The 25803-nt window shown below is 41.1% G+C and overlaps 1 long non-coding RNA gene across 1 annotated transcript in view; it reads right to left on the bottom strand.

Moving 5' to 3' along the window:
- LOC140598513 (uncharacterized) overlaps positions 1 to 25540 on the bottom strand; it is a 33366-nt gene extending 7826 nt beyond the window's left edge. The window contains exon 1 of the long non-coding RNA XR_012000951.1: positions 25445 to 25540. This is a non-coding gene — a long non-coding RNA (uncharacterized lncRNA). The remainder of the gene's footprint in view (positions 1 to 25444) is intronic.
- Positions 25541 to 25803: the final 263 nt, after the last annotated feature.

The following is a 25803-nucleotide window of genomic DNA, read 5'->3' as shown; positions in this document are numbered from 1 at the left end:
CCTGGAACAAGGGGCCTGGGACCCGGCCTGGGCGCTGCTGCTCCTGCTGGCGCTGCTCCAGGCGCCTGTGGACAGCGCGCGCCTGCACGGATCTCTGCATGCAGAGAATTCGATGCCTCAGGAAACCACCAACAGGGAATGTCACCTCTGTGACCTCCAGCTCTAGGAGCCAGGCCACCAGCAGCTCCGGGAACCCGCCGACCAACCGCCATCTCCATCTCCAAGACGCGTGGCTACAGCCAGAATCCCAGCAGCTGGGGGCTGGGCCAACAGGATCTCCAGCAGCTCAGGGTCCCAGAACACAACCCAGGCGACACTGGCCTCGGAGACCATCCCCACGACAGTTCAGCCGTGGCCCTTTCTTATAAGTCACAATCACATCCCATCAAGTGCCCCCCTCAGTGCCCACCACCCAGTCACACCCCCCGCCCACCTCCCCTTCCACCACCCCTAGTTCATTTCCCAGAGTTAAGAGTCTTCATGTTCTGTCTCCCTTCCTGAGCAGTCTTTTTTGGATCATGTGAGATTTCCAAAGAGGGCTAAGGCACAATGAAGGATGACTAAAATTCTAGGAAACATTTTTCCTAAGGTTCTAAGAAACATTTTTCTTAAGGTTCTGTGAGCTTGTTTCTCAAATTCTCATAATTTAATATACTTAGCTGAATACATCTTTATTGTGCAGGTTACATTCACTGAATTATATAAAGTATAAATATAAATCATAAAAATTTATATTACGAGACAAATTTTAAACCGTCTTTTGAATATTTTATTAATTCAATGATACAATGTAGAACTTCACATTTTATTTTGAATGGCTAAGTAGTGGCTGAATCTTTTATGAGTATCCACTCATGTTACTAGATGGAATACATTTTTCTTGAATAAAAATCTCCCTAGAAACACAACTTTCCTTCATAAAGAACTAAATCTAGCTAATTCAAGTGTTTTATGTTATGTGCATTAAATTAACTTCACTTTGCAGCTTATTGACTATTTTTATACCAATCATTAAGAAATAATCTAATACTCATCATAAAATATATCCCCAATTAAAAAAAAAAAAGGCATTTTCTTCTTTATCTTCCTACACAAAGAAATCCTGTCTGGAAACAAGCAATATGTATGTTTAATTTTAGTTGTCTAGATATTAGATTTAACACTTAAAAGTGTTATATTCTTTTAATTTCCTCTTGTGATAAGTGATGTATTCATGTTATTTGCCTTACTGAATCTAACTCGAATGCCTCTTCTTTTCATCATAGTTTTTAGCAACAAAAGATTGTAAACTTTCTCCTTTTTAGTTTTTACCATATCTCTTCTTAAACCTGTGTATTTAATGCAATGTGGATTAATTTTAGAATACTAATCTTTCATTATTACATTTGTTAAGCATAATTTGAAAGAACCCTGCAGCAAATACCATCTTCGCATGAACCTTAGTCATTTCACTGCTCTATATCCAGGTTTCTGAGTAGTCCAGACAGGACTGCCAGGTTCTTAGTCAATGGGGTATCTTAATCGAAGGCTCTGATTATCTGTGGTAATAACCATAAAAAGATCTATGACCTAACAACAAGATGCTGTTGGCCACACAGTTATGTGGCTCAGAGATAAGCTACTTACACAGTAGACCAAAATGTGTACACACATACCAGTACATACTCAGCAATCCCAGGGTAAAAATGTAACACTTTGCCAGACCAAATACTTCCATGCACATGAACAGCAGACCAGAGTTCAAGTGGAAGAATTTGCTTTCTGTGACTTCCAAGGAAAGAGACATAAGCTTTCTTCCGAATTGAAAAGGCACACTGGACGAGGTGTACTGCATCAGGAGAGAAACGAAAGGGAACAGAGGAGGCCAGATCACCCAGCATTCACTGAGCCCCGACTGCCAGGGTGGGCAGTGAGAAAATAAACAAAGCTGTTCTATGTTCCTCAGTTCAGTTCTTGAGGAACTCAGTTCAGTGACAAAAACACATATATAAGTAAATCATTTCTCTAAGTGGGCCCATGGATATATTACTCTAGATTTCTATTCTAGAGGTATTGGGAAAATCTTAAACAATTCTGCTTCAAATTCACTTAAAATGTTAAATTAGAAATTAAATAGAATTTAATTTTAAATTAGTAATAATAATAACTTTAAATATAAAATCCAAGACTCAGCACTTTTCCTCCCAAAGAAGAATTTCACAGAATTCCTTTTTTAAATTCTATTTCATACTTTCAGTATCACCAATCCTGTTAACAAAGGCCGCAGCGCAGTTAGGAAACAAACACTCTAGCTTCTCCTTGGTTGATGCCTCAGCGGTAGGCTTTACTGTCCTACAAATTATGAAGGTGTAGGCTCACTGAAATGATTTCTAAAGACCCTACCTACTAACATCCAGCATTCCCCATTCGGAAAGTTAGCTGACTGCAGGCACAAGGTTGACTAAGAAACAATCAGCTGGCACAAAACCTGCTTCTCTTAAAAAGCTGAAAGCGGTTTAGCATAATAATAATGATCTTAAACCTATCTCTAAAGCTGCCAAACCACCATATCTAATAAAGGTCTCTGCACAGCACAACAAGATATCTTCCCTACAGGACATTTCTTACATTTATAAAGTCCTAGTAACCTTTCCAAAGAGAAGACAGGCCACCCAGCCATAGCCAGTACGATGGCCCCGGTAAACAATATTCAAGTGGCCTAAGCGAACACATGCTTCCCTGTGCATCCAACTGAGGAGCCCAGGAACAGGGCACTAGGCTGCTGCTGTCTTCATTGGGAGTAGGCCCGTTAGGACTGTCATCCACATAGCACGTTGTTCCTTGAGTGGTGATTATTTACTTAAACGTCTTTGGCATGCTTGGGATTTATACCAGCTACCTTGAGATGTTAGAGAAATAAAACAGACTTTGCTCTGTTTTATATAGAAACAAAACTACAGAGACAAAAACTATACAAATGGCAGAGTGGTGATAAAAATACTTGCTAACTTATATGGCACACAGAGGGGCCAGGTGTTTTGCTTATGTTATCTTATTTAACTTAATCTTCACAAAATCCAATGAGGTAGGTATTATCATCATTAATTCACAACAGAAACAAGAGTTCCAAGATTATTTTTACCACTATGGAAACAGTGACTAGATTATCTTTTGAACTATAACATGTCCAGTGCTCTGTACAGGCCCTGGCCCACAGCAGATGCTCGAGGGCTATCAGTTGAATGAATGCATCAAGTGAAGTGTTCAGCCAACAAGGGTCAGAAATTAGGCATTTATTGCCTTTCTTAACAGAATCCAAACTGGGCTCAGTTTTGTACAGGCCCTGGCCCACAGCAGATGCTCGAGGGCTATCAGTTGAATGAATGCATCAAGTGAAGTGTTCAGCCAACAAGGGTCAGGGCCAGAAATTAGGCCTTTAAATTGCCTTTCTTAACAGAATCCAAACTGGGCTCAGTTCTGCATTCTTTCTACTTCTATATCAAGTGTTTGTTTTGTCCACTGACTCTAACTTTTCCTCATCCTCCAACAAAGCTAATTTCCCTCACCAAAGGGAAAAAGAGGCTAAAACACATATTGCGTACGCATGACTTTTGTATAAAAGAAAGGAAGGTGCAGTGCCTTTGAATGAATTCAGGATGTTTTGAGAACTTAAAAATATCAAGGAACATGAGTTCTAAATAACTCTAAACTATGTATATTCTTAAATGAAACTGTTTGCAAATGTTCAGTAGTTTCAAAACTATCTAAATAGTAAATTCAGAAGCATGGAAGGCTTTTAAAATCTGTGTTTACTCTTTTGCAAATTAACTCTAAGGTATTAGAGCACAGAGGTTTACACGGTGGACAGGGAAGACAAAGTACCTGGCCTCAGTTCCTATCCACTACTCAATGGCCGTGTGGCTCAGGCAAGTTACTTAGATTCTGCATCAGCAACCTCACCTGACAGAGGGGGGGAAAATTCTGGTGCCTTCCTCAATATTCATGGTACATATTAAGGTTCTAATACACATGACCACTTATAGGCACATAGTACCTATTCTGTGCTAGCTGCCGTCACCATCATCATTATTAAGGATTAAATGATGTATTTCAAAGTTATCAATCTATACAGCTTAAGGATATTTCTAAAAATAGTCGTTTGACTTGCTATAAACTCCAATTGAATTAAAATAATATATTTATAAGTAATATAATAATTTAACTTCCTATACATATTACTAATATGTAGCCACAGTAGGGCTAGTACTTAATATTTCATAGGACCTACTGCTTCTAATTGTACTTATTTTAAACTTTTAACTAAGGAAAGACAAATATGTACTTTACTATAAAATAATCCATTAAAAGATCTCCAAGATATTTAACTGATATTATTACGGTATTACTAAAGAAATCATTAGATAGCTGCTCCCTAATATTCTGTAACAGAGTCTAGAAAAATTATAAAAAAACATTTATATAAATCTGATTAAAAAAACAGAAAAGAAACTGAATTAGAGAAAACTCTATAATTTTTGGTATAAATGAAAAATCCAGTTGATTTTTTTTTTTTGGTTGCTAGGTTGCTGCCCCTGCGATCTGAATGCTGCATCAACAACATTTAATAAGCCCATGGATCTCAATGTCTTCATGACAATGGAGAAAGTCTTGTCTGTGCTTTAGAAACAATCAAGTTGCTTCTCTCACAGGAATCCACATTTGATCTCTCGGCTCCGCCATTTTGAAATATCATGTGTCACCAGAAGACTCCAAGATAAACTGCCTAAGACTATCCATCCTTGCACAAGGCAGAGAAAGGAGAGAAAATAATATGTAATAAAATAGCTCTCCTGCTAATGGGAAAACGAAACTGACATCAGAATTGGGACAAAGCTTTGTTGGCATCACAAGTTTGGCTCAATACCTAGTGCTCTCTCAACATATTCAGTCCATCCCCACAACCTGACATCCCTCATGAGGTGTTCCAAAAACCCAGGTTTTCCATATGCTCCTTTTTCTTATAACACCAAGCCACCTTTTCATTTATGTTGATATTTTGCTGCAAAAAAGTCCCAGGAAGGGATGCCTGGAACTATGTCCTTAAGAACATGAGATGTAGCACTATATCTAAAATATTCCAAGAATTCAAAGTCTTGACTTTAAATGATGTAATTCTGTACATAAATAATTTTCTATGAAAAGATCAGAAATTTTTAAAAGCCTGTAAAATCTGAGTAGGTCAAATATTTCTTCCAATATTACATTTTTCCTTTGGTGTAAAGAAATTAATACTTAGTAATAAGAATCACCCATTTTTTATGGAGCCTAAGAATTCTTTTGGTTCATTTTAAGCCACATCTTTCACACTTAGAATTTTCTGGTTCAGTTGGAAATACTTTTCAGAAGTCTGAACATACAGTTCAATGAATTGTTCTGAAATGTGTGCATGTGGGAAGAATTTTTTGCTTATGAGATCCTTCAATAATTCATATATTTAAATCATCATTTCCAAAGCAAATCTTCCAAAATCAAATAAATTGCAAAACTACCAGAGAACTAAGTCTCCAAAAAGGAGTTCCAATTCTCTGCCAAAACAGACTTCAAATTCTTAATCCCTTGTCCAAAAAAATTGGACCAACTATTGATGTTTTCCACCAAGCAAGCCACATAGCCACAAATGTTTCTCATTTACTCCAATCCTGGGACATACAGCTCAAACAAGAAATTTCCTGAATACCCCAAATTTCAGATACAATTTGGAATGTAAGTGATTCATAATGTTAAGCAGGAAACATTATGGTCTTCTCCTACCAGCTCGATGTTTCTGGAATGCAACCCTCAGGAGATTATTCCACCAAATCAGAAGGCTGACATCACTGTCAGCCTTGTGACCCATTATAGCTGGGTCCTCTGCTCCCAGCTCAGATGTGATTCTGAACCCTGAACAGTCTGCTACTCCAGCTAGCATTCAAGGAAAACAGACGTTCCGCCAAGGGAGCGACAAAGATCCATACTGTGCTCTGTGGCAAGGAACACAGAGTGCACTCGATCCCACTCTAAGGAAAAGCCAAGATAATGTTAAAAGGAATTAAAGACACTGTCATCACTTGTGCACCAAAAGGCTCTCACACTGGCCTCTGAACAGATTCTAATTAATTTGAATATGAAACTTCACAGATCTTCTAGTTTATGAATCCTCTTCCAGTCCCACCCCCACTTCACCTCCTCTTAAATCGAACAATAATTTCTGAGAGTATCAAAGTTGCCAACAGTCATCTTCTGTAGATTCCTACTCTATTTCAAGGAAGGAAGCGCACCTGACATAGCAGAAGACAGGTACGACACTGAATGACCGAATGACCGGGAGAACTGTGTGAGTCTTTGCAACACCGACTACTAAACAAGAGAGACATGCAGGTGGTTCCCTTATAAAGAAATACATAAGTAGGGCCTAGAGGAGTGATGTGGGTAAAAGGTAGAGATAAAAACTTACCGACATAGTATTCCATTACCTAAAGGGATCATTGCAAGCAAAATATACAGTTAAAGGGAACTCAAAGCTGAGCAGCCAATCCTTTGGGAGTCTGGGCAAACCTAGAGTGTTATCGATGATACAGACATAACCACCAATAGGAAGAAAGGTCACAAACAAAAGGCAGCTGAGCAAAGGTAAGAGTTACTATTTAAGCATAAGGAAAAAATGTAGTTTAAACAGAATAACATTCTCTAAAACACAGAATAAAGAAAGAACACAAAACAGTGGGTTTGCCTAAAGTAAATTCCATGAGTCTACATGTAGGCTTTTTGATATCAGTAACATTCACAAGGAGACACTTGAACTGAGTTTGTAAATTAAAATTGTGAGGTCATGCTGGAGGTGCTGGAAGAGGACTGCATCAGGAAGCCATAAAAAATACAAAATGCTTGGAAAAAATTAATGTATGCACATTTAAAAATATCAGTTGAAATTTGTGGTTGGATCAACGTATATCATGAATAACCTAAAAAGTGGCTTGAATATCTCCAGCTGCCAAAAAGATTCTATTTTCCAGCACAATCTAGCCTTTTGTAAGAGGCATCTCTCATTTATCCAGACAAAAAAAAGACAGTAATTACATTGGTTATCCAATGCTTATCTGTATGGAGAAAATATGGTTAGCTAATAACATCAGGAAATGGAATATTCTAGATGACTATCCTTTCTGGTTACTTTAAAACCTAATTCTGTGCATTTTCCCTCTTCTGACTGTGGACTTTACACTCAGAATGGAGTGAAATCAGCATAACTCTCAGCAAATTATTAAATTTACAGTCTTTCGGATCAGAGTAAATGACATGATGTACAATGAAGCTTCTAGAACAATAAACATGGTAAATTCTTTGTTTTTAAAGATTATTAATTTATTTATTAGAGAGAGAGAGAGAGAGAGAGAGAGAGAGAGACAGAGTGAGAGAGGCAGACGGAGAAGCAGGCTCCATGCAGGGAGTTTGACATGGGACTTGATCCCGGGTCCCCAGGATCACGCCCTGGGCAGAAAGCAGTGCTAAACCGCTAAGCCACTGGGCCTGCCCGCACACGGTAAATTCTTAAAAAAATATTAGTTTCCTTATTCTTTCCCTTCTCTCTTACTTCTGCCAACCATAGCTTTGCTTTTTTTTTGCAGCTTAGGTACCAGGAGCTGTGCTTTCACATGCAATCAACCAATTTCCCAGTGAATTGCAATGTTTCTTCATTCTGTTAACCATCTGATAAAGGAGTTTTAATTAGAGGACTCCTCTAAAAACTTATTGCTTAACTTTTTCTCATCTTGGCAGAATTTCTGCTGAGGAATCAGCTATGTTCAACTCACAGTTTCTGTCAGAGCCCAATGTAATGTGCAGCACTAGGCAAGGATACAGGGATATGGAATTCAATAAAATACGGTTCCTACTGAGGATGGTTAATTTTATGTATTAACTTGACTGGGCCACAGGATCACCAGATAGTTGTTCAAACATCATTCTGGGTGTTTCTGTGAGGGTGTTCTGGCATGCGATTAACATTTAAATAGATGGACTTGACTAATGCAAATTGTCCTCCAGTGTGGGTGAGCCTCATCCTATCAGTTGAAGACCTGAACAGAACAACAGGGTGATCCTCCTCCACATAAGAGGATTCTCCTGCTTGATGATCTTCAAACTAGAATATCTGCTCTTCCAGCCTAACGGTGTGTAAAGTGGGACACTGGTTCTTCTACGTCAGCCTGTGGCCTCTAGATTCAAAGTGGGACACTTGTTCTGCATATTCTGGACTTGGCCAGCCTCCATAACCACGTGAGCCAATTCCCTGGAATGAATCTTTCGATAGATAGAGATATATATAAATAGATAGACAGAAAGACAGATATCTAGATCCTATCAGTTCTATTTCTCTGGGAAACACTGGCTAATACACTATCCTCGAGAAGCTCAAAATCTAGTCATGAGGATATACCCAAATAAAATTTCTCCATGAAGCCTTTCCCAAGTAATAACACAGAATATTGCACTATGAGCCAAATAAACCATCAAGTAAAGAAACTATCAATAAATGTTCACTGAATGAATCAAAAGTACTTGAAAACAAGATCTGCCAAGGACATTATCAGAGCATGTAATTCATTCCCTCAAGAATTCTCATAAAGAGAATGATCTGGTGTCAATTTACAACTAGATTTAACCCTTTTCTGCATATGCTGAATACATGAGATTTCTCTGCTTTAAGAGATAGTTACTGTTATTTGAAGCAGGTCATTGGGAATAAATTTAAAACAGGGAGTGCAGTTATAAATTGGTTCATTCCTCTCACAGTACATAGTACAAATAAGAAGCAAATAAGCTTCCTTGAATGGCAGCCAAGTTTTTCTGCTCCTGAGATGGTGCCTCATGAACAAAGCAAAGCCAGTTGGAGTGTCGAGGGTTGGTAGCATCCAAAATGTATAGTACTTCTCCCTTACTCCCACGAACCTGAAACATAAAAAGCTGCTGAGTTTGGACATGAAGTTAGTATTAGTCATACTAAACATATCAAGAGTAGGATATGATATTTTCTCATAAGGATACACATTTCTTATTGACAGATGTTGAATAGATGCTGGATTAACATCCATTCTCCCCCTTAAACATACGTACAAATAGAACCTACTATTTTATTTGGCAAATGTCTAGACGACTCACAATTGCAGCAACTCTCAGAGTTGATAGCTCTTTTCTGGTTCAAATTATTTGTTAGTTGGTATATTTTAATAGACGTGTTGCAACTGCAACCACCCAGGGGACAACCATAATTGCAACCTGTCCCCCTTTTCCCACTGAAAAGGGGATACTGCTTGGTTCCCACTTGAGGGGGGCAGAGCTGGAGCAATCCTTTCAATTTCACTCTCCACCTGTTTCCTGAATCTTTTCCATATGAGGAGAACTTGCCAATGAAACCAGTAGAATCTGACATCCACTGAGCCACATTTTCACATTTCTAAATAGTAGATAAATAAAATAGGTTCCATTTTGTCTTTTCATGGCCTGCTCATGGCTTGTTGAGGTCAGTGCGCCCTCTGTCTTTTGTTTCATGCCATAAGGCTTCCTGGTCAGACCCACTCAACATTCAGTTGGAGGGAGAGAGGTAACTGCCAAAGGAGTGGGTAGCTCATTTTACATTCTGGAAACCAAGTTGCTTCAAATCAAGCTTCTCCAAGGCCCCCACGCTGTAGGTTATCAGGCGGTGCTCAGTTTAATAATGGAAAAATCAACCTCCATCCAACTCACTGTGTGTTTAAATTCCATTGGAATCCAGGGGAGGAGGAAAGGAGTGAGTGATCAGCACTTCAGATCTCTAATACCAAGTAACACAAATATAAGAATATAAATTTACCTTTGCAGACTTGGGGTGGGGATAAACAAATTCTACATCTCCAAAACTTCATTTAATAAAATAAAGCACCACGAGCCTAATAATGTCTGAATTTCCCAATGATCCATTTGGACAATCATGCATTCACTGGACATAATTCACTGAGTCCCTACCATGTGCCAGGTACAACTTAAGGCACTATGAATCTTTCAGTGAACAAGACAGCTGGAACTGGACATCGTTGCAGCACTTAAGAACAAACAAGCATAGGATATCACTTCAGGGAAAGGTAAGAGCTGTGAAGACAACTCAAGCAGAGCAGAAGGAGGCAGAGTGAGGGGAGCTGAGCAATCTCAGAAGAGATGATACAGCCTCTCTGACCTGAGAGGAGCTCTAAAGAAGGTAGGGACTGGCCAGTGGCCAGTGGAGGGCTGGAGACAGAGTGCTGCTACCCAGAGAGAACAGCACATAGAAGGCAATTAGAAAGGCCCCGGGAGTGGCACAGAAGCAACCAAGAAAATGAGGGGCAGGGACATCAAACAAACTGCACAGGTCCAGCCACATACTGATGTACAGACTAGGAAGCCATCTGCAGAGGTCAAGTTACCTCCAAAAGACTGTTACATCAAAACATCTGCTACATGAGCTCCAAACACTGATATGTCAAGATTTTAGCATATATTGTCCAGAAAAAATGCAGTTTTCCTGTTCTGTCTTTATACCATTCACTGCCATGTGTCTCAAACAATTCCTGTTTTCTTAAATGCCAAAGGATCCTCAATAATCATTTAAAAATCTTGCTGACAAAATGCGAGACCTCCATGAGAAGCAGAAATTTAATTTTTGATATTGTAACTGCTAAAAGAAGAACTCAGGACTATAAACACCTACTATTTATATCTCATATGTTTAGGTGAGAAGCCATGGGAATTTGTAACTTCTCACTAGGAAAGCTCATACTGAGATCTCCTTTGGGAGGCACTTGAAAACTGTGCTATGTTGCTGCTTACCCCTCACTGCCCATTGGGTAACGTCAGAAGTGTCCAGAAAGACTGCTGGGATACATAGAAAGAACTCTCCATGCCCCTCCTCAAAGAGGACATCAACTCACTGTTCTTTAAGGACAGTGAATAAATCATTAAATAAGTCACGTTAGATAATTGGGTATGAAGTCTCCTTTCCCGGTTCCTCTGTACCTACAGTAACAAAACTGTTTACCTTGACAAAGAGCTAAATGAAGCAGAATGAGCAGCAATGCCATTAGATTCTTGAAACAAAAATTTTCTTAGAATCAGATTTTAAAATCTGCGACTGTTTCGCAGAAGGGAGACTGAAGCAGTGGAAGGAACACCCTAAGGCACGGTCCCCAGTCTTTAAAGGGAAATGATGGGGAGAGGAGCAGAGGCAAGGATGGTGATAAATAAGCTACACATTAAAATCCTGGGAAGAGGCATGCCTGGGTGGCGCAGCGGTTTGGCGCCTGCCTTTGGCCCAGGGCGCGATCCTGGAGACCCGGGATCGAATCCCACATCAGGCTCCCGGTGCATGGAGCCTGCTTCTCCCTCTGCCTATGTCTCTGCCTCTCTCTCTATCTCTGTGACTATCATAAATAAATAAAAATTAAAAAAAAATCCTGGGAAGACAATGGCCTCCTTTGTAGTTTCTAAGACCTTGGGGTGGGCAGATCAAATGCCTCAGGTGTAGAACATGCTCTCTCCCCTTCCACCCCTACCCCAAGGTAACCCCTAGACTCATTATAATGTATTTGCATAATGGCTACAACTCTCTATCCCCCCCCCCCCCCCCACGGAGAAGGCTGCCAAACCTCAGAGGGTCAAACTCTTACTCCCAACTTGTGGGAGGAGTTTCCCAAATGACTGGAGGCAGCCTCCATTAAGAGACCACCTCACTGCAGATCACAGCTCCTCCCAGCCCAGAGAGGCCCAGTAATACCCAATTCCAGAACAACCTAGGGGCCGGTTCCACCTCTCAGAACCTGCCTATTCTCCCACCTTGAAAGTGCACTTTTTTTGCTTTAACGAACCGCTTTGCATTTACTACATTCTTTCTGGCTATCTTTATTGGAGTGCAGATCCCCACATAAATCTTCTGGGGAATCCAAGGACTGAGACCTCCATTTACACAAACAGACACTCTCTTCCAGAACACCATTACTGTTGGAATCCACACAATCCAACTTTTTTTTTTTTTATGTAGGGAAACCCCAATGGCTCTGTCAGGGACATATCTCCATTGGAGAGGACAGCACTACTCACAGAAACTACCTCTGAGTCATACATTGGCTGCCCAGTAGGAAGTACAATATACATCAGATGTGTCTGACATTTGGAATTCTTTCTTCAAAGATGTGAAATGTAACAAAGATTTCTCTGTGACTTATTAGAGTAAGGACACTCGGCCAGGGGCATCGTTGGCTCTTTGTATATTTCAGCTTTTTCCCAGGCCCTTTGCCTCCAACCAGGTCCAGGTATTCAGTATTAGTGACTTATTTCCGGTCCATTAGATGTATTCACTCTGGTTGTCTGTAACCATCTCACACCACATCACAGCTTAGGAGACAAGCACCATTTAATTTTATATTAAACTTCTGATGAAACCTGTCCCTTTCAATACATCCATTTTACATATCGATTCAGGATTACTTATATTCTCATAGCAACAAGATCATAGACAGCAGTGTACTGTAGAGTTGCTTACATATTCATAGCTGAGATACTTCTTTTTGTTCATTAACAGAACCACTATTTATTTTATTCAAAACACCCTGAACCAAATGACTTCTGAGTTCCTCTCTGCAGGCTACCTGTTCCCTCCAACTCTGAAGTGCCTTGTTCCCCTTCCCAGTCTTAACACTTCCCTGAAGCTGTAAGATCATCTGCTCATGTGATTTGTATCTTCCCACCCTACCCACAGCATTCCCCTCTTGAAATATCTAAGAGACATTCAAAGATAATCTAAGCCATCCTTCCTCTCTCCAGACAAACCAAATAAAAACTCTCCAGACAGATGGCTACTATTAAAGTCTCCATTTATCTGTTTTTAATTTGATACCAAACCCTGAGGTAATAAATTGAACATTTTTAAAGTCTAAGGAATAAGGAAGATATTCCTCTTAGTATCATTTTCCTGCATCTAACTAACCTTTGCAGCCAAAATATAATTTTTTCCTGTCAAAACTTGTCTTCCAAATAGCATCATATTTTATTTGAATTTTCATGAAGATGAAGTGTATTGGTTACTGTCCTACTGAAGATCATCTCCCACATGTCTGGGGGCCTGTAATGAGTGAATATTCTCATCTTGCAGTCAAAACCATCTCGATCCCAAACCCTGTTTGATTTGCACAGACCTCCTAAGCCAGTTACATAAAAAAAAAGGTAGCTAAGGTGGGGAAGGAAAAGAAAAGAAAAAGAAGCTAGTTTTAAGCACTAATATTTAAGGTAGGGATATCTTTGGAGAATCAGATGGCACCATATGTTTATATTAAATTACAGGCATTTTTTCCTTTGTTTTTAACTGAAGTTAGGCCAGATGCTCTGCCTTCAGTGTCCAATTAAACAGATCTCAGGATATCCTTAGAAGCACAAAGAAAAAAAAAGTCTGCTCATGTAATCAATTCTGACAGCACACCGTTCTCAGATTTAAACCCAAGAGAGACACATTTTTAGAAATCAACAAAGATCGTCACTAGGACAGTAGAGATTTACAGTTTTTCAGCAAAGGGCACAGGGCTTTTTCTATTGATTTCTCACAGGATTCTTTTTTTTTTTAATAATAAATTTATTTTTTATTGGTGTTGAATTTGCCAACATACAGAATAACACCCAGTGCTCATCCCGTCAAGTGCCCCCCTCAGTGCCCGTCACCCAATCACCCCCACCCCCTCGCTCCTCCCCTTTCACCACCCCTAGTGATTTTTCACAGGATTCTGTTAAAAATTCTTGCTGTTTTGGGCTTATACACACGTATACACATATCACCGAGGCCTACCTGTTTGTATCTTCTCCAGGGGTATTATCCAATAACCCCGACCCATGGAATCCCCTATCTCCAGATTGAAAAGCAGATAGAAAACACATATTTTTACAGATCGCAGTCTCTTTAACTGAACAGCATTCAGAATACAGTACACAGGAAGTTAAATAACTTAAAAGGGTTGATGTGAAAAATTAAGTCAGTTTTTCATTACAAGTAATTAGTGCCCTAAATATGTGTAGCTGAAGAATGTCAGAAAAGTATTCTGGGCAAGATGGTGGAAGAGTAGGGTTCCCAAGTCACCTCTCCCCACCAAATTACCAAGATAACCTTCAAATAATCCTCAAAATCTACCAATTTGGCCTGAGATTTAAAGAGAGAACAGCTGGAACGCTACAGTGAGAAGACTTCATGCATCTATCAAGGTAGGAGGACGGGGAAAAAGAAATAAAGAAACAAAAAGCATCCAAGGGGAAGGGGCCCCATGTGGAGCCGGCTAAGGCTGGGGACGGTGTCCCCAGGACAGAAAAGCCCCGTCCCGGAGAAGCAGGAGCTTCACCAATCTTCCCAGATGGAAAGGGGCTCACAGGAAGTTGGAGCAGGACCCAGGAGGGTGGGGATGCCCTCAGGCTCCCAGAGGCACTAACAGACACCTGCGCCCCGGGGACAGCACGCCACACCCCAGAGCCGAGCTGCCTAAAGGGCTGCAGTGCACTTGGCTAGACCGGGGAGTAGCTCGGAGGGGCTCCGGCTGCGGCTCCGCGTGAAGGGGGTTGCGTGGCAGGAGCAGGATTCCAACAGCACAGGCCTGGGAGCCCAGGGCGCCGGGGACACAGCCCAGTATCTGGCCTCCTTCGCTGACAGGTAGAAGCCGCGAGGGCCAAGGACAACAAGGAGGCTCCTGCCACAAGCTGAGCAGATGAGTGCCCCCGCCCCGGAGTCTCCAGGCCCCTGCAGACTGAGAGCTCCCGAGTTACTGCGGGAGCTGACTGTAGGGCTGGAGAGCTGGCTGCCACTACTCTGGTTGCTCCTCCTGGGGCCTCAAGGGGTAAACAACCCCCACTGAGCTTCAGAGTGGCCTCACCTGATAAACAGTTTAAACATCTTTCACTGAGCCTTGCAGCAGGCAGGGGACTGAGCAGTTCCCCCAAGTGCTAACACCTGAAAATCAGCACAGCAGGCCCTTCCCCCAGGAGACCAGCTAGGGGGACAGGGGAAAAACAAATTATTCATCAAGCAGCACTGGAAAGTTCCAGGGGGGGTCGAGGGATTTACAGTACACAGAATCAGAGGGTACTCCCCCTTGTTTTTTTTGTTTTTTGATTTGTTTCTGACCCCCCACCCGTTTTTTTCTTTTCTTTTTTTCTCTTTCTTTTATTTTATTCTCTTTCTCTTTCTTCTCTTCTCTTCTCTTCTCTTCTCTTCTCTTTTCTTTTCTTTTGCAAGAGAAACACAAGCAAAAATGAACTATTGGGACTTGATCAAGATAAGAAGCTTTTGCACAGCAAAGGATACAGTCAACAAAAGTAAAAGACAACCTACAGAATGGGAGAAGGTATTTGCAAATGACGTCTCAGATAAAGGGCTAGTTTCCAAGATCTATAAAGAACTATTAAACCCAACAGCAAAGAAACAAACAATCCAATCAGGAAATGGGCAAAAGACATGAACAGAAATCTCACAGAAGAAGACATAGACATGGCCAACACGCACATGAGAAAATGCTCTGCATCACTTGCCATCATGGCAATACAAATCAAAACCACAATGAGATACCACCTCACACCAGTGAGAATGGGGAAATTAACGCAGCAGGAAGCCACAAATGTTGGAGAGGATGCGGAGAAAGGGGAACCCACCTGCACTGTTAGTGGGAATATGAACTGCAGTTAGGGGATTCCAGGGTGCAGCCACTCTGGAAAACTGTGTGGAGGTTCCTCAGAGTTTAAAATATATCTGCCCTAGACCCAGCAATTGCACTGCTGGGGATTTACCCCAAAGATACAGATGCAATGAAACGCCGGGACACCTGCACCCTGATGTTTCTAGCAGCAATGTCCACAATAGCCAAACTGTGGATGGAGCCTCAGTGTCCATTGAAAGATGAATGGATAAAGAAGATGTGGTCTATGTATACAATGGAATGTTACTCAGCCATTAGAAACGACAAATACCCACCATTTGCTTCGACGTGGATGGAACTGGAGGGTATTATGCTGAGTGAGATTAGTCAATCAGAGAAGGACAAACATTATATGGTCTCATTCATTTGGGGAATATAAAAAATAGTGAAAGGGAATAAAGGGAAAAGGAGAAAAATAATTGGGAAATATCTGAAAGGGAGACAGAACATGAGAGACTCCTAACTCTGGGAAACGAACTAGGGGTGGTGGAAGGGGTAGTGGGCGGGGGGTAGGGGTGACTGAGTGACAGGCACTGAGGTGGGCTCTTGACGGGGTGAGCAGTGGGTGTTATTCTATATGTTGGCAAATTAAACACCAATAAAAAATAGATACATGAAAATAAAAAAGCCACAAAATGTAAAGTAGAATAAATAAATAAATAAATATTTTTTAAAAATTTAAGGAAATGAGACATATAACGTGACAGCATAGAGTCTCAGACAAACCTTATGCCTAATACAGTCTTTAATACATGATAGATATTACTTTTCAGTTAATCAAACATTATTAAATGGAGTATACCTTCAAAAGTGATTTCTTGTAAAAATAAAAATTATTCAAGAGGCTTGTACAGAACAACTAGATGTTAGCCACTGCTGCTTCTTAGGCTCCTGTTTTAAAAGCACTAATATCTGTACAGAAACACTTAAAGGAATAAAATGGTCTTTTCAATGCTTGTTTTCTCTCAATTTAGTACTGAAAAACCATTAAGACTCCCTAGACTAATAATAACTACACTATATATGATGTAATTTTCTGAATAATTTATAAAAATAAAGAGCTGAATATTTAGTTGAGAAAAATAAATATAAGAACATATCTTGTTTTCCCATTACTATCAAAAACTTAATTTTTTTTGCAGAAATAAGTTATAGATTTGGGGGACCTTTTTTCAAAATATCAAAGATAAAACTCACAACAAATGTGAGAAAATAAATAACTATAATGAAAACAATTGCAATATTTCACAATAATCATAATTCTAAATCGCAGAATGGTTTTTAATACTAGATAACATAATACTTTAACACTCTGATACAGATTTGGAAACTAAAGTTGGTCTGTTATAGCTCCTACCGAAGGGGCTCAATTGAGGAAATTCTCTAAGTATGCTGAAGCTTGGGCCTCCAGGAGGGCTATGCACCAGGTTTTTGAGCAGTAATATTTGGGGAGATTTGCAGGATGCTTCAGACAAGTAGATTAAAAAGTTGCAGGACCTGAGTAATCCACAAAACACAACATATTCCCAAGTTTTGAAGATTACTATTAAAGTGTCATCCCTTTTTCTTTCTGTCCAGTGCTTTTTTCCATAAGTCATGTGAATTAATCACTTTAAAACCAGAATTACAAAAAGTATACTAATTATTTGTCTGGAAAGGGATGGTTAAACACCTATACGGAAATCTGCTAAAATGATCTGTAGGAAAACCACAAAAATAACTCACAAAAATAAATATAACATTAGATATTTTTCCTGCCCTTCAATCCTAATTTTACAGTTTGAGTTACACTGTTTGAATGATTTGACCTGCATCCACTACTCATATATTTGGAAAGTAGTTAAAGAAGAAAACTATTGAATCTGAGAATCTGACACTCTGCTCTCCTTGTGAGAATCAAGAATGCTTAGTGCTGGGGCACCTGGTGGCTTAGTCGGGTAAGCATCTGCCTCTGGCTCAAGTCATGATCTCAGGGTCCTGGGATAGAGCAAGGAACCATGGGCATCAGGCTCCCTGCTCAGGGGAGAGTCAGCTTCTCCCTCCTCCTTCTGCAGCTCCCCCTGCTTGTATTCTTTTGTTTGTGTGCATGCTCTCTCTCTTGCTCTCTCAAATAAGCCTAAAAAAAGAATGCTTAGAGCAGAGATTTTTTTATTCATAATTTTTTTTTTATTGGTGTTCAATTTGCCAACATATAGAATAACACCCAGGGCTCATCCTTTCAAGTGTCCTCCTGAGTGTCTGTCACCCAGTCACCTTCACCCCCCGCCCACCTTCCCTTCCACCACCCCTAGTTCTTTTCCCTGAGTTAGGAGACCTGAAAGAGATTTTTAAGCTCACTAATGAATGTCTCTGCTTTGATTCCCTACCCTCTCTCACTTTAAAGCTGAGGGTTATTAATTTGGGCCAATTCCAATGCTGGGGACAGCACTGGGAGGTCTGAGCTCCCCTTCCACTTCCTTTTCCAGTACCTCACAGAATTCACAAATGGTTCTGTTCAAATCATTAATTAACATTCATGTAAAAAATAAGGACTCTTAAAATCTATAAAATCACCATTCATTTGTTCTAATTCCCACTTGCCAGAATAAAGCAATGACTGTCTGTGATTATATTTAAGGTGCTGATGATTCTCAAGATAAAGATAAAAGAGTAAACTACTGAAATTCATTCTAGGAGAGAGAAGAAAATATACATTATTTCCTTTAAATTTCTTAAGAACCCTACAAAGTAAATGCTATCCCCATTTTACAGAGGAGGCAAATGAAGCACCTAAGGTCATACTCTTTGAAAGAGATAGCTCCAGGGTTTGAAGCTAAGATTTGTCCTATCTGGGGCCCTTACACAGTATTCATCAGTAGAAATCAATATGAAAGAGTTTGGAACAATGGCTTCTAACCAAGTAGTATGTACGTAATAGTATGTCCTTGGGGGCATTTGGAAATGTGGGTCAGTATGATGGGGGCACTCTGGCAATTAGTGTCTGGGGCCTTGGGATGTTAAATATCCTGCAATGTGTTGTACAGTGTCTCAAAACAACATAAAAAAGCCACCATCGAACTCCAATAGCATCCCTCACCTTTTCTTTTTGAGAGGGGGAGAGAGAGAAGCTGGGGAGGGAAAAAAGTGAGAGGGAGAGAGAGAGAATCTTAAGCAGGGTCCATGCCCAGGATGGAGTCCAAGGTGGGGCTTGATCTCACAACCCTCAGGTCATGACCAGAGCCAAAATCAAGAGCTGGACACTTAACCAACTAGACCACCTAGGTACCCCCACAGCATCCCCTTTGAGGAGTACTGCTTTAGATAAAGAAAAGATGACTACACTATAATAGGCTATTAAATGAAGCTGGGGAGATTCGGAGCACCTCCAAGTGATATCCTCAAATAACCTCTACTCCGATATTACAGTGATTAGTTCTCTTGGATCTGGCATGGAAAGGACATGAACGCTCTGCCTGAAGTTATCTAGTATTTCCAAGTTTTCTCCAGCTATGAAAACATCTGAGAAGCTAACTGGGACCCAATACAAATTAATGCATAACTGCTTCATGTGGTTTTACATTCACACTTGACTGAGAGTTGAAAGAGATGTGTTCTGTAAATTTCCGTGCACTCACAAACACATGTGTGAAAAATATTCCTTAAAGGAAATCCTATTTATCTCTGAAAGAAAACATAGTCACTGACGTCTATGCTGTAAATATGTAAACTGATTTGTTTTGCAGCTGAGATATGGGAAAGACTGTGCTGGTTTGGCACTTGGGGGCACCTCCAATTGGAGGGACCCCAAACAAGTGTGTTGTGGAGATCTGTAATTTTTCTATGAAAGTGTCTTAAATTTTGTGTTTCCACACTGATGATAATAATAATAATAATAATAATAAGAAGAAGAAGAAGAAGAAGAAGAAGAAGAAGAAGGAGGAGGAGGAGGAGGAGGAGGAGGAGGAGGAGGAGAGAAAGAAGGTGAAAGAAGTATACTTTAAAATACTGGGATGACCACCTTGGAATCAAGCACTGTCCTGCAATTTTGGCAGTCAGGTATATATTTGTGTTCACAATCACACTGCAGTTTAGTGGTCGCAGAACAAAGGGAAATCTTGAAAAGAGACCACCTTGATATGCAAATATGCTTTCAGACCAAGGAAAACCCAAAGTTGGTATGCTGTGCTATTGGAATAAAAGCTTCCTGACTGAGCAGACCCAGGGGAAGAAGTCAATCATCATTAAGGCAACTGTAGCAAAGGTGAGCTGACCTCAGCAGACCCTTTACTGGGCAGGCAGGGCCAGATTCACTCTAAAAGGGTGATTTAATAAATGCTGTCAACTTGTATCTGGCTGGGGTTGTACCATTTTAGTTCGTAATTAACTCACAAATTTATTTCGGTATTACAATTGGAAAAATGCTGTAATTATGGCAGCATTATACCAGCTCTTAAGAATTCCACGTTTAACTAACATTAAATAAAAGGAAGCCCGGCACTAGATGGTAGGTATCTGGAACTTCTTGCTGTGTCTACATCGCTTTCTTTTAGGAAATTCCCTCTCCCCCAAAGGCATTTCAGATTGTGGCTTATCCACCCCTTGGATAAACCTATTCTTCTGGACACAGTGATTGGTCCAGAGCTGGCACATGACCCAAGCAGGGCCAGAGTAATTTTGAGAGGACTGACACAAATAACAAGGTATTTCTCTAGTTTCAGAATATTAAGAGCCACCGAAAGTTGCACCAAAAAGGCTTCCAGCCTATAAAGAAAACGTACAGAATAAAGCCAACACAGCATAAGACCAAAAACTGGAAGGGTAGATGGACAGAAGGAAAGAAAGAAGGAAGAAGAGGTGAATGGATGGACTGAAGGAAGGACAAACAGATTAAACAGACATACAGACAAACAGAATCTTGACGGGTATTTGATCAGCTCAATTTCATAACCAAACCAATCTCCAGGCACTTAATCATGTAAGTCAATTTTATATGCATCCAAGTAGGGTTTATGTTACTTATGACCAAATGCTTTCTAATATGCTAGAGATGAATAAGACTGTCTTTAGCAGGGGAACACTACTTAAGTCTGAGAAACACCGGATTTCATGATCCTCTCTAACTCTAAAGTGCAAAAATTCTGTGTGTGTGTGTGTGTGTGTGTGTGTGTGTGTGTGTGTTTTAATTATTTCATCAGCTTAAGAGATCCGGATCTTTTCTTATACCTCGGTATATGTACAGAGAGCAGAAATAAGGATGGCTATTTTTTATAGTTATCACTAGAGATATGATACTAGAAGAGGATCTTTTCAGTCCCAAGTTTAGTTTTAATAAAATTATTCAGAAAAGGTAATTTCCAAAAGGTTGACTTTACAATTCAGAATCAGAGGAAAAGTCTCGAGGAAAACAGAAGCTACCAATGGCACATAACACTTTAAATAGCATGTTCAGTACAAACTACAAACCAGAGAAATAAATAGATATCCTTAAGAGCTTCTTAAAAGGTTTTTAGAATACTTAGCAAAATGACTCTTAAGAACTCAAGTTCTTAACTAATTCAGCACAGTTTTGCAGTGTCAAAACTTAAGCCAAGTGAGTACTTGGCTTTACCTGCCTTAAACATTTGCTTGGCAGTAAGCGTAAATTTCTACCAGTTAGAGAAAATGAATGAAGCACTTACATCGTAAAAAAATATATATAGTTCAAGTTAAGTGGGAATACCAAGTCGGTAAATAAGATTACAGAGCTAAATATCAAATGAATGACTCCTATATTGGAAAGCCTTCCTTCATTTTTTATTCCTAGGTATGTAGCTCACAGGCGCTTTTTACTCAGAGCCTGATATAACAGATATCACCACGACCACATCAATCAGGTGTAAACACTGGTCAACTGAATCCGCATCTATCCAGCTAAACTAATTTCATAGGAAGTCCTGCAAAGTCAGTAACTAGACTGCATCCTAAATTCAGAAATTAGTCGTTTTGAACCCTCCACGATCAATCAACTCAGTGATTTGTTTAATTGCCCAGTGGTCCTTATGGAAGACTTTCCTCCTAGGAAGAGGCTGTCATCCTACAATCAGCTCTGAGAACAAAGAACACATCTAATTCGACATAACAGTTACAGGTTTAATAAAATATTAGGTTGAAAAATGTTTGGGGGATAAAGTAATAAACACCAAACAGTTCTGTGTAGCCTTTTCAACTACAGAAGAAATCTTTCTTGAGCATTCTTAAAATGCAGTAGGAAGTTCAAGCAAAGTCCTAAGTTATTTTGTGTTTCAAACCTTAGGAAACCTTCTCTGTATTCAGATAAGGATGAAGGTACAAATTCTACCTTTGAAACTTAAAAGCCAGTTTCGGATATTTTAAATATTTAGGTGGAATTACTAAAAAGAAAATTTTGTTGCACAACATATTCAAAATACTAAAAACTGCACATCTTGAGGTGAGTACTAAAGAGCAGCTTAAAGCTGGCTATATGAACGCTGTTTATAAACCATACAAAAAGAAAAGGTCATCACCGCATCAGAATTACCACCATAAAATTATTATAAATAAGACCGAAGTCAGACTGAGTCAATAACCATAGAGTTTTATTATCTTCAACACTAGTGACAACTTAATAACATATGCCTCACAAATCATTTATCTGATAATTGGAATTATATTCCTATATATTCACAGAAACAGTATCTTTTGAAAAAGTGGATGGCAATATTTATTTGATATCTATCATCTGATTTTATTTCATTTGAATTTTTTATAATACATTTATCTTTTATTGGTGTTAAATTTATTTCATCTGATTTTAATAGAACTATTTTGCAAATAAGAATATTACAGCTTTTAGAGATGAGAAAAATTATGACAGAAACAAAGAAAGAGAGAAGAAAAGAAAAGAAGTGAAAAAAATCCTAGACACAGGACCAGGAATGTGAACTAATTCAGCACAGTTTTGCAGTGTCAAATAAAAAGTCTATCGCTGAAAGCTACACGGAAGTGTAAGACTTCTGTTTCTGGACTTTGATCCAAGCGGTCATAAAAACTTGTCCTCACTTAGTAATTCCTATTTCCATTAAATGCCAAATATTCTGAATATTCTCTTTGCCTAGTACAAAACAAAGCAATAAAAAGTCAACCATGCTACTCCTACAATACTAAATGATGTAAAACATCACCCTCCTTGGCAGAGAAGTTTAGTAAATAATGAAAGGTAACATTATTTTAGTATGATGGCAAGAAGAAGAGCTGTTAAAGTGGCACTGGCACCAGAAGCCTTCATTTGCAAATGCATGAAGATTAGAGCCCTTAGTTCACAGGGTATGTACACAGGCAGGTAGAACAGTGAGGGTGGGATTTTCCATACGTTGTAGTTTGCAAGTCTCAAAATAATTTTTCTGCCTATAGACTATGTTATGAATTCTTCAATTGACACTCAAATTCACATAAAGAGGCTGCGATTCCTTTTTTTTTCTTTGAGGCTGCGATTCCTAAAAAGCATCTATGCCCCAAGCTTGTAGCTTTAAAGTAGGTGCTTAGCTCTGTGTTTGAAGATTAGTTATAACAAACAATGTAATATAGCAGCAGAACTCCTTTCAAGGTCAACCAATTTTCACAGGTTTTTTTTTTTTTAATTTTTTTTTTTTTTATGATAGTCATACAGAGAGAGAGAGAGAGAGGCAGAGACACAGGCAGAGGGAGAAGCAGGCTCCATGCACCGGGAGCCCGACGTGGGATTCGATCCCGGGTCTCCAGGATCGCGCCCTGGGCCAAAGGCAGGCGCCAAACCGCTGCGCCACCCAGGGATCCCTTCACAGGTATTTTTTAAATTTTATTTATTTACTCATGACCGGGGGGGGGGGGTGTGTGTGCAGAGACACAGGCAGAGGGAGAAGCAGGCTCCATGCAGGGAGCCTGACGTGGGACTCCATTCTAGGTCTCCAGGATCATGCCCTGGGCAGAAGGCAGGCACTGAACTCTGAGCCACCCAGGGATCCCCTTCACAGGTATATAAATAAGAATTTAGGAATGCCAGAAACCTTCATCCTGTTCAGGGACTACTTGTGAGGACAGATCATTCAGTCTGGGGATAGGATAAAAAAGCACGCATGAATGTCAAATGACAACAATTAAATCAAATAAGGTAGAAATATTCCATCAACATGCCTGTTTACAGGCACGGATGCCCAATCTAAGTGAATCCAAATTTATTTTAAATTTAAAAAATGTTAAATGTTTCTACAGAACGATCTGTTTCATGGGGTTCTGAATCACAGACTCATTTTACACTTACAGCGTGTAACAAAAGGGAAAAAAGCAAAGTAATGTGAGCTTCTAGTTAAAAAAACAATCCTAGCTCTAAAGTGAAAATGTCTGCAATAAGTTTTTACCACAACCATATGAATCACGCTGGGTTTAGAAATTTGGAATTTTTATAATCAACAACTGAGTAATCTCTTAAATACCCAGTTAATGCCACCAAATATCAGCCCAAACCAGAACCCCTGACTACACACAAGCTCTTAGATTATATTCTTTAAACTGACAGCTTTTGGTGCTTTTTAACTCTTACAATTAATGGTCTGTGCTACTCTTTAAATATTTTACACTTTCCTTTTCTGACTTTTACTCAACATGAACTCTTACAGATAGTATATAAGAATATATACACACATACGTTTTAATAACCATAGCTTTAAAAAAAGTCTTTTTTTAAAGACTTTACAAGGACGGGGAGTAACGAAACCCTGGAGATCAGAGTTGCCCGAAGAGGTCGGCTCTGTCCCCAAACCCCAACAGGGATGACAGGGACACCAAAGCTTTAGGAGAAACAGCCTTTTGTGAAAAAACAAACAAACAGAAAAACAAGAGCCGCTTCTGAGGTCCCTAAGTAGGACTACACGAAGAGAATGAAGGCAGAGAACCCTATCAGTCCGCTTCCAGGGGAGCACCCCCGCCCCCGGCTGACCCCGACGCCCCCACCCCGCACCCAGCCCCGCGCCCCCAAGGGAAGTGGGAGGGGGGATGCTCGGGAAGTACCTTGTTTGGTCCCCAAAGGGCACCTGCCCTCCGCCGCCGCCGCCCTCCCCAGCGCCGCCCTGGGCGCAGCCAGAGAGTGGAAGGAAGCGCGGAGCCCGGGAGGGACTGCGGGGGCAGAGGCGACCCCACTCACTCCGGGAGGACTCAGGCATGGTGCTGCCTTAGGGCTCCCCGCGCTCTCCCCCGCCGGCTTCCCCGCCCCCCCTGAGGGCCGGCGAGGGGCCTGGGGTGGAGCGGAGCCGCTGCGACCAGGCTGGAAATGGTGCTCCCGGAGGAGCTGCAGGGAAGGGCTCCAACATGGTTTGAGGGGCGCTAAGATTTAGGGGGCCCCGGAGGCTAGAGGGGGGGGAGGCCTCTGAGCGGGGTGTCTGAACAATCTTGCCCTGGGGATGCCAGGGCAGGGGGTGGGGGGCGGGTCGAGGGAGGGGGTCCAGCCTGTGCACTGTTGCATCTAACTTTGTGAGAAAGTTGCATCGAACCCCACGCCTGGCGTCTGGGCTGTACCTGCCGCGGAGTAGAGATCTCTATGGCCCAGCGGGACCAAAGCCCTCCTTGGAAAGCAAAGGGCCTGGGAACAGAGCTCCTTTAAGGGTGAAGGAAGGGGGGAGGTTCAGGAAGGGGGCGAGCTGAGCCCCAGGCCACTCAGCGCCAGGCGCGTCCTCCGGGGGTCCCCTCCTTACCTGGTGGCTTTCCTAACAAAGTAAGAGAAGGTGAAGTCCCGGTGATCACCAGCCACGCTTCCACGGAGGCCTGTTCCCGCTGCAGCTGCCCCCCCCACCCCCGCTCCAGGACCCCGCGGCCTCCGGGCAGCTGCCTGGTGCTGCTGTGCCCCCCGCTGGGGGCCCTCCCCCGTCGAGGAGAGCTCTGCCCCCGCCGCTCCCCCTCCGCTGGGCTCCAGGCCCGGGCTGTGGGCGGCGCTGCTCCTGCCCCAGGCCAGCTGCTGGCCGCGCCCCGCCTCTCCGGGCCTCCCCGCTCCCAGGGGTGGCGGGTGGGGCAGGCACAGCGGCTGCGTCCTCCCTGTGTCCCACGGACACCAGGG

The sequence above is a fragment of the Vulpes vulpes genome, chromosome 4, assembly GCF_048418805.1.
Source record: "Vulpes vulpes isolate BD-2025 chromosome 4, VulVul3, whole genome shotgun sequence".
Taxonomy (NCBI): domain Eukaryota; kingdom Metazoa; phylum Chordata; class Mammalia; order Carnivora; family Canidae; genus Vulpes; species Vulpes vulpes.
This window is presented reverse-complemented; position numbering and strand designations above follow the sequence as displayed.